This window comes from Penaeus monodon, chromosome 22, assembly GCF_015228065.2.
Source record: "Penaeus monodon isolate SGIC_2016 chromosome 22, NSTDA_Pmon_1, whole genome shotgun sequence".
NCBI classification, from domain to species: domain Eukaryota; kingdom Metazoa; phylum Arthropoda; class Malacostraca; order Decapoda; family Penaeidae; genus Penaeus; species Penaeus monodon.
The window spans coordinates 15,608,638-15,609,094 of record NC_051407.1 but is presented as its reverse complement, the minus strand read 5'-3'; positions in this window follow the sequence as shown (position 1 = coordinate 15,609,094).

Sequence of the window (457 nt, the reverse complement as noted above, 5' to 3'; positions counted from 1 at the left end):
TACACAAAATATACTTCACTACGTCCAAGACATACCATTCCACTTTCCCTACAAATATATACATATATATCCACACCTGAAAAATAAACCTTGCTTCATGTCCTTAAAAAACAACAACAACCATTTAACTCACTCTACATTTAAATCCCTTAACTAAAGAGATATCTCACTCCTAGCGCGTCTTTTATCGTCTGTTGATAAACCGGTTGCACAAAGTCGAGGAAACGGAGGAGTGACAAGTATGTAAGTCGGTTATTGCACGAAATGCACGCACGAGACAGCGCCATCTGTTGCAAGGGAGTCATGGCCCGTTCGAAAGCCGATATACAGTATTGCGTAAAGGTGCGGATATTGATTTTTTTGTTGTTGAGATGATTAAAGTATGCGTATCAAAAGTGATTGGGGTGGGGGGGGGGAGGTTTTCCGAGTATGTAAGAAGATACAAAAGGCGATATTT